This window comes from Mus pahari, chromosome 4 (assembly GCF_900095145.1).
Source record: "Mus pahari chromosome 4, PAHARI_EIJ_v1.1, whole genome shotgun sequence".
Classification (NCBI taxonomy): Eukaryota; Metazoa; Chordata; class Mammalia; order Rodentia; family Muridae; genus Mus; species Mus pahari.
Genome location: NC_034593.1, coordinates 85,059,278 through 85,067,882, shown reverse-complemented (window position 1 = coordinate 85,067,882; position 8,605 = coordinate 85,059,278). Strand labels below are relative to the sequence as shown.

Below are 8,605 nucleotides of genomic sequence, written 5' to 3'. Positions count from 1 at the left end.
CATCCACTTCTGTATTTGCCATGCACTGGCATAGCCTTAGAACTCCTTTCTTTTAAGATACTCTAAATAACCAAGATACAGGATTTTTGATTTTGTGAAATAATGAATTTAAATGACATAATGTAAATTAAGTCTTATATAACTGTCATCTCCAAGGCTTACTGCCTCAGCCTGCTAGCTTAGGCCTGGTCCTGGAAACTTCTAGCATTCATACAATCTTATCTAGATCTAGAATGTTTTCAGTCTCTGATTTCTGCGGAATAAGCGCACCCTTTCTTGTTCTTTCTGAACTCTAGCTGACTGGTTCAAAGCTGTTTTGGTTCAAACTCCTCTCCAAGCTGACTGAATCTGGCTTCTGTCTTGGCCTCTTGACTGATTTGCCCTGCTTGGCCTCATACTAACTTTGGCAGTATGTTCTAGTCTTCTGGCTCCTTCTCATTCTCTGGCTTGTTCTGTCTTCACCTGTGTCTAGCTTGTTTTCTCTGCATCTTGTCTCTCTGTAACTGTGCTGCTGGTAAAACCACCTTCTCCCTTCCTCCTCTGCTTCCCAAGTAGCTTCCTTCTCCTCTTTCTTAACTGCTGAGCCATCTCTCCAGCCCCCTTTCCTCTCTACTCTCATGAGAGCTGGGTATATCCTATTCTGTCAAATCTTTCCCTGATCCATCCCTGTCTGCTACTCAATTAGGCATCACTTTCAAATATGGTGCTTGCTTCCTTCTACAAACTAGCTTTACCTTCACTGTCTGGGATTAAAGGGTCTGCCTGAATTGCAGCCAGAGGCATTAAATGTATGTGCTAAGGGCTGAGCCACACCACAATAGAAATAGATGGTTTCAGTAAATAACACAATCTTGGGGTTTACAGTGTGATCAAATATCCTGCAACAACATAATTTTTCCAGCTGATTAAATTATGTTGTCTCTCTCAGGAAAAAGGCTTATTACTCAAAAACTGAAAAATGGGAATGCTAGTTGTTTAAAAGAACTTTTCCCCTCACTTTTTCAAAATGTAAAGAAAATTTAAGTTATTAGCAAAGTTTCTTTTTTTATTGTAGAAGGAATACAGAACTTATCAGTAAGGCTGTTCAACCCAGTAATTGCTGACTGAGAGCATATTTTATACTTATTCCAAAATATATCTGAAATATAGTGAGGCCAAGATTTTCAAAACAGTACTTGATTCTGACCTAAACTGGTATCTCAGAATGTGACTGATTCCTTTCACTTGGCATGCAAATCGTCCAGCGTAAGGAGAAGCTTTAGGAGTCAGAATGAATGGCATCCTTGATGAGGCCTGACCTCGCAGCACTCCAGTTTATTTTCAGGGCTGGGGTGAGAACTAGGGTAGGGTCAGCATGGGGAGAGGGAAACAGGATCCTTGGGGCCCCTGGGACAAGTAAGCCTAGCTTCTCAGGTGAGAGTCCTAACCGCGCCCCCCCACCCCCCAAAAAAAGACCCAAGATGGACTGGGACGATGAGATGGCCAGTGTCTGAGTGCAGAATGCCCTCACAGAGCACTCAAGTTCAGTTCTCATATCCATGTGAGGGCTCATAACCAATGCCTCTGACCTCTGTGGGCAACTGTGCTCATGTGCTGCACACACCCACACACAGATCCAGTTAAATCTTTTTTTTTTTTTTTTTGAGAAAACTATTTTAATTGAAAAGTAAAGCAATACATCTCAATCAACACTGTGTTTATGGACACAAACTAAACTAAGTTGAAGAAGTGGCTTTTCTAACTGGTATTGTGAAACTGATGTATCAGCATATTGCTATGGCTTCTCTCCTTAATCCTGATAGCTATTAAACATGACTACTGAGATGCCCCCCCACATAAATTAAATTGTAAAGTCAATCCTTGTTCTTAATCCACTGACAAAAGAATTAAAGTTTTTTTCTATATTCAAGTTACTAATGCAAAAAAAAAAGATAATTCTCATGAAAAAGCTATTAATCTATTAATATAACTCATCCACAAGACTTCAAAACGGGATCCCAAAATGATCTCTAGTACAAGTTTCCCTTTAGGTTTGTACATCCCAGGATGATTTAGGAACACACTGACTAAATACAACTTTAAAAGTATCCAAGTTATTGCTTTAAACTAGAGGACTGTGGACAGAAGTCTCCTTTTAAAGAGTTCATTATGGGTTGGTGAGATGGCTCAGTGGGTAAGAGCACCCGACTGCTCTTCCGAAGGTCCAGAGTTCAAATCCCAGCAACCACATGGTGGCTCACAACCATCTGTAACAAGATTTGACACCCTCTTCTGGAGTGTCTGAAGACAGCTACAGTGTACTTACATATAGTAAATAAATAAATCTTTAAAAAAAAAAAAAAAAAAAAAAAAGAGTTCATTATATAGATGTTCCTAGAATTACTCTTGTATGTCAACTCAAAGTGCTAGAGAACACAGTAAACATCACGCTCAAGAAATGACAGAAAGTGAGGAGAGATGGCTCAGTGGTTAAGAGACTGCTCTTCCAAAGGACCTGGGTTCAATTCCCAGCAACCACATGGCTGTTCACAACTGTCTGTAACTCTAGTTCTTGGAGACCCTCACACAGATATACATACAAGCACATGAATTAAAAGAAATGACAGAAAAAAAAAGGCATTAAGATGTATGGCTTCTTGTGAGTCTATATTACTGAACATAAATAAAGTCATTACTGTTTAACTGAAAAAGGTTTTTTTTTTTTACAAAACTGCACATCCAAAATTAACATTTTTATTAAATCAAATTTAAAAATGTTCATTGTAGAAAAGTCAACAAGGGTATTAAGAAAATCAAAATATACCTTTTTTTTTTGCATTTAGTTTGTTATGTCAGCGTGGAATGTCAGAATTCCCCCTTCACCCTTTACTTTGTGACTTGGCCTTCTCTACAATACTTTATACCAAAGATTTAGAACAAACTTTGTTTTGACTAAAATGTAGTGAAACAGTAGCTGGTAAAATCTCTCACCACACATCAGCTACACATCATTTTCAAACATAACAAGTGAGCACCATTTAACATTTTTCAAGTGTGGTAACAGCCAACTGTACCACGTAGTATTTGACTTACTGCTTTAAAAACTTGGTAACATACAAAATTTTAAACAAAGGAGATAAATACTTCAATCCTATATTGCTTGTCCATTATTAAAACTCTTTAATAGAAATTCTATACATAACCTGACAAACTCTAGGCAAAGATATATATGTGTATATATACATGCAAAAGTCTATGTACATATCCACATACATCTGCAACTTTGGATTTTTAAAAAACTAATTGAATGTATAATTCACTGGCTAAAGTGTTTCATCAGCTAGTGAGAAATACTGACTACAAAGAACTGTGGTATAACATAAACTTACAAATTATTCAACCTAGATTGAAATAACTAACCACCAAAGGAAACTTCTCTTGATGTTCTAATAGCAAAAGAAGAAACATTTGTACAATATGCTTTCAAAGTAAAAACTATTAAAGAAATCTCACTAGTCTTCAAAAATATTAAACATTACATAAATACAATTTTCTTATTGTTGAATTCCTCAGCTAGAATCTATACNTTTAAAAAATCCCTTTGGATTATCCCACTTAGCACTTCAAGTTTCCATTCTACAGCTCTGACAAATGGCTCAGGTTTANTAGTTTTATAAGAATCACATCGTTCAGAATTTGCTGTTATCTCTGTACTAAATAGAAGGAACTATATCAAATACCCAAAACTTAATGAAACATTGAGAATATGTAATACAAGGAAGAAAAAGATAACAGAGATTCCCTTTTCACCACACAAGTGAAATACAACCCTTTCCATGCTGTTAAAGTAACTGTCTAAGGCCGGGCGGTGGTGGCGCACGCCTTTAATCCCAACACTCTGGAGGCAGAGGCAGGAGGATTTCTGAGTTCGAGGACAGCCTGGTCTACAGAGTGAGTTCCAGGACAGCCAGGGCTACACAGAGAAACCCTGTCTCGAAAAAAGAAAAAGAGAAAAAAAAAAAAGTAACTGTCTAGAGGATGGTATTAGGGTGGTCTGCCTTTATTTTTAATTAAAAACCTAATACAGTAGACTGAATTATTATTTTTATTAATATGCACAGCAAATTACTGAAAACGGTGACTTTATGTCTTCTCCTTAAAGATGGCACTTGTAGGTTGCAAGAAGGCAGAGATGTCTATGCACGTCACATGTTTACTTGAATAGACTCTTCCACTGCAGTTTGATATTATATTGAGTTTCCTCATCTAGCTGAAGATTCACAGGAACTATCTGAAATAGGTGGTTACTATTACAGTGATCCAATAAACACTGTCTGGTGAAATCTGACTCTTTAGATAAGGGACACTTAAAGGTGGGATGCCCAGAACTTGTATCCTCTTGATAAGTTTCTGTGTTATCAGATGCAGATGTTTCACTCCTATTACTGCTCCTTACAGAATCTTGAGAAATCTTAAAGTTTGGAATGACAGAAGAAACACCATATTCATCCTGATACTTCTTACAAGATTTGTAATGATGTCTCATGCGATAGAATTTAATCTTTTTTGAACAGCATCTGCAGCTACCAGAAAACCTCCTCATGATATTTTCAAGATCTAAGGCCCGTTCCGGACATGCTCTTTCTCTTCTAGTCACACTTCCACGACATAGAGGACAATGTATTCCACTTTCTCTCATTGCAGTCAGGAAACATTTTCTACAGAAAATGTGTTTACAGGCCGCGGTCCGCACCGGCGTCTTGAGCACCTCCTGACAGACAGGGCAGTAGAAATCATCTTCCGTGTAGGACGTGGCCGCGGAAAGGCCCTCGGACATGGTGAGGGGTGGGCGGGAGAGGTGACGGCGCTGGTAGGAGCCGAGGTGGTGGTGGTGGTGCTGGTGCTGGTGCTGGTGGCGGCCCTGAGCCCGACGCCCGGAGAGGGCCCTCAGATGCCCTGAGCCCCGCAGTGCCTCACGCTCCGCTCCGGCTCCGGCTCCGGCTCTGTCACGGGCCAGCAGAGCGGTGGTCCTGCGTCTCCTGGTTTCAGTACCAGCGTGCACAGGCCTCATAGGACTAGACCCGAGTGAGGCTCGTGCAGCACCGTGAGGCCCCCACCCCCGGCGGCATTGCGCGGCTCGCAGCCTGCCCTCCGGTCACTGCCCATGGCAGGGCGGGGGCGGTGGTGGCCAGCACGGCCCCTTTGGCAACCCGGGCAGGCGCAGCGTGGATTGTGACGAAAGCCCTTTCTTTTTTTAAAAAAGGCAAGGTGGAAGCAACTCCAGAAAGACACACACATGCACATACGCAAACAAGTCACATAACCACATCAAAAAACTTCAGCAATATGATAAAATGCTGCATTTTATAAAGATACTCAAGGGGGCTGGTGAGATGGCTCAGCGGTTAAGAGCACTGACTGCTCTTCCAAAGGTCCTGAGTTCAAATCACAGTAACCACATGGTGGATCATAACCACCTGTAATAAGATCTGACACCCTCTTCTAGTGTGTCTGAAGACAGCTACCGTGTACTTATGAATAATAATAATAAATAAATCTTTTTAAAAAAGATACGAAGCCGGGCGTGGTGGCGCACGCCTTTAATCCCAGCACTTGGGAGGCAGAGGCAGGCGGATTTCTGAGTTCGAGGCCAGCCTGGTCTACAGTGAGTTCCAGAACAGCCAGGGCTATACAGAGAAACCCTGTCTCAAAAAAACCAAAAAAAAAAAAAAAAAAGAAAAAGAAAAAGAAAATGTATATTTGAGGGCTGGTGAGATGACTCAGCAGCTAAGAGCACTGATTGTTCTTCCAAAGATCCTGAGTTCAAATCCTAGCAACCACACGGTGGCTCACAACCATCGGTAATGAGATCCAACACCATCTTCTGGTGTGTCTAAAGACAGCTACAGTGTATTTACATACAATAAGTAAATCTTTGGGCTGAAGCAGGGCCTGAGCGAGCAGAGGTCCTGAGTTCAATTCCCAGCAACCATATGATGGCTCACAACCCTCTGAAACAGCTACAGTGTACTCATATACATAAAAAATAAATAAGTCTAAAAAAAAACCCTTAATTAAAAAAAAAAAAAAAAAGAAAAAAGAAAATGTACATTTGCCAGGCAGTAGTGGTGTGCACCTTTAATCCCAACCCTTGGGAGGCAGAGTCAAGCAGATTGAGTTCCAGGACAGCTTGGGCTACACAGAGACACCCTATCTCAAAACAAACAAAATTGTCTATCATTCCACTTACATTTAAAACCTTTCTATACCAACATTTTATGGGTAGGGGGGCATTATGATTGGAACAGGGTCTAAGATGATTAGGCTGCCCTGTAGCCAGTCTCTTACTCATGGAGTCCTTGAACATGTGATCCTCCTGCACCAACCTCCAGTGAAACTGACAGCTTGGGCCATGAGGAGGAGCTTTTTTCTTCCAAAATGGACTGTTTCATTAGTTTTCTCAAGTTCACCTATAAATTCACCTATAAGCTTGTTCTTGTTCAGTAAACTATCATTATGATACCACAAATCAAACATATTTAATATTCTGGCCTATGCAACTTTCTATAATACTGTCTTATTTTGGTCAGTGAGATATCTTCCATTGACTCTCAAGTCCTTCAGAGGGAACTCAGACATGTATTATACAAGTCATTGCTGTCTGACAAAGCATGCTAGGCTCATCTCACACATTTCCTGCCCCTGAACCTAGAACCAGCCATTTCTCCAAGGAACACAATAGGTGAGGGGCAAAATTCAAGACCACAACCTAGATGATAGCAGCCTCTGTTCATTCTGAAAATAAACTGCCCCACTGCTATTAGTTAGCTAGCCTCTATTTTGATATGTCATCACAAAGAAAAATTCTACGCCCACAATATGCACTCTAAAATCTTAATCTCCTGAAAAATCTTACTTGAAATGCACCCTTCTGATGAGTAACTATATCTCAGTAACTACTGTTCTCATTGTTTGTTCAATGCATGTGTTATGTATACATGTATCTGTGTGTCTGTTTCTGTTTGAGTACAAATAGGTGTTATCCTTAGGAATGTCGTCTACCTCCTTCCAGACAAGGTCTCTCACTGGCCTGGAGATAACAAGTGGGCTACAGTGGTTGGCTATGGGCTTTAGGTGTAAATGTCACTTTTAGTTATGAGATGAGATGAGAGCTGTACCCAAACTACGTGACCACATGGCTTGGGCTGAGACCAGAGAATCTCCTCTGATCTAACTATCCCAAGACCTAGGCCTGGAAGCTTCTAGGTTCTTCTGTACAATCTAATCTTCCTGAATGACTGAGTGTTTTGCCTGGTTACCAATGGAGGCCAGTAGAGAGCCTCAGAACTAGAGTTCCAGATGGCTGTGAGCCATAAGGGTGCCAGAATCAAACACAGGTTCTTCAGAAGAACAGCCAATGTTCTCTAAACTGCTGCATCATCTCCAGCCCAGGTTGGTTTGTTTGTTTAATTTTCACTTGCATGAGTACTCATGCAGCATGTAGTTAGTATACATGCAGGGGTTAGAGAACAACTTTGTGGAAACTTATTTTAACCATCAGGAGATTGACAGATCACCACAAAGATATCAAATAAAACTACTCCTAAGCCAATAAGATAGCTAATGAGTAAAGGTGTCTGCCACCAACTCTGGGGACCTGAGTTCCATCCTCAGGACCCACATGGTAAAAGATGAGAACTGACTTTTTCAAGTTGTCCTCTGACCTCCACACATACTACATACACAAAACAAAATGTAATAAAAAGTTTTAAAACTATTCCTAACAAAAATAGCAGGGGAGAGAGTGCAGCTCTAAGAGCAAACACTGGTCCTGTGGAGGACCCAAGCCCAGTTCCCAGCCTCCCCACCCCCAATCAGGAACTTTACAACTTCAAACTCCTGATCCAAAGCAACCCCATGCCTTTGGCCTCCATGGACACCTGCATTCACATTCACACACATACCCACCCCAACACACACACAAAACATACATACACATAAACACACAAAAACATCCATACTTTGAAATTGTAAGAAAATAAAAGCTTTTAAAAAAGGCTTATATACTCTCTGGCTTTGTCTTTTCCTTTTCCCTCCATCCCTCCCTACTAAGAGGAAAGGAGATAAATCTAGAGGTGGACATTCTGCAGGAAAATAAGCAGAATTGCAGAATATGGGACCTTCTATAAAACACTAAGATGTCCTTTGAAAATATCAATGTCACCAATATACAACAGTAGTAAAGACAATACCACATTAGAAGAAACTAAAAAATACAGAAGCAAATGAAACACATGAACCTTTGCTGAGTCTTAGTTCATGAAAGGACCATAGAAACATTTTGGAAACAGCGATAGCAAAGGTCTCTAATCCTAGCAACTAGAGTGTGGAGGCAGGGGAATAACAAGTTCAAAACTGGGGAGCTGGCTCAGCAGCTAAGCTCTAAGCTGCTCCTCTCTCTGGGTGTGAAGTATAGTATAGTTCCAGTTCACAATCAACTCCAACTCCAGTTCCAACTTCAGGCCTTAGTGACACCCAAACATGTGGCACACCCACATGCACAAGTAAAATATATGCTTTTAGCCGGGCGTGATGGCACATGCCTTTAATCCCAGCACTAGGGAGG

General features: G+C 40.8%; 1 protein-coding gene and 1 pseudogene across 6 annotated transcripts in view; both read right to left on the bottom strand.

Moving 5' to 3' along the window:
• The window catches only part of Pogz (pogo transposable element derived with ZNF domain), a 46,905-nt gene that overhangs the window by 34,038 nt on the left and 4,262 nt on the right, over window positions 1-8,605 (bottom strand). The gene's annotated exons all lie outside the window — the stretch shown is intronic.
• On the bottom strand, window positions 4,027-5,078 carry LOC110319778 (annotated as a pseudogene).